Source organism: Homalodisca vitripennis, unplaced genomic scaffold (assembly GCF_021130785.1).
Source record: "Homalodisca vitripennis isolate AUS2020 unplaced genomic scaffold, UT_GWSS_2.1 ScUCBcl_3489;HRSCAF=9049, whole genome shotgun sequence".
In the NCBI taxonomy this organism is placed as follows: Eukaryota; Metazoa; Arthropoda; class Insecta; order Hemiptera; family Cicadellidae; genus Homalodisca; species Homalodisca vitripennis.
This window is the reverse complement of record NW_025779608.1, coordinates 7,885-8,760: the sequence shown is the minus strand read 5'-3', so window position 1 is coordinate 8,760 and position 876 is coordinate 7,885.

Sequence of the window (876 nt, the reverse complement as noted above, 5' to 3'; positions counted from 1 at the left end):
TTTATTTATTTATTTCCAACGGTAAACCATTACAATTCTTACAACATATTTGACACAATATTTCACACAGTAAGATGGCATAGCTTACAATATAAGACATAGAAACAACTGACCAGAAAGACTGCAATAATACACTTACTAAACTATAAATATAAATAATAATATTACCAAGTGAAACACACCGTAGTAAAAGCAAGTCAGTTGCATCACAAATAGAATAATAATTCTCACACTAAGCATACACGATCAAATTTATAATAATTTCAAACGTCTTCCTCACGCAGAAAATAAAAATAAATAACAAAAAAAACCTGAACATAATTTAGATACCTAACAAAGTTACATGAAATAAAGTATTTTTAACAGCGTAACAAAGGAAGCTATGTAACAGTACGTAATAGGGAGAACGACTATACACAGAAATAGCAAAAAGAATAACTATAGACGGTAGATAACAAGGTAATTAAACTATGAACAGATAGAAATAACCCATAACAATATTTAACAAGAATAAAACTATAATGTTTTCAACAATAAATAAAGCAACAAATCTACAGTTAACAATAATAAAATAACATAAACAGAATTTATAACAACTATAGCCAGATAATTGAATAACATTCAAGCAACCCAACAGGAAAATTTTTGTCAACAATTGAAACCATGATCCAGTCTCACTCACCTACGTATTAGCACTACACATGATCTTGAGTAAGCACCTGCGGAAAGGCTGAGAGGATGAACCAAAAAAGTCATCAGTCGAGGAATGGCGCTGTGTTGGATGTAGAGCGAGGGCGAGGCACGCCTTCAAAACATGTCTTGTGAACGTGTTGCCAGACATTGGATTTCACGGGGACTTTATATGTCTATATTGAT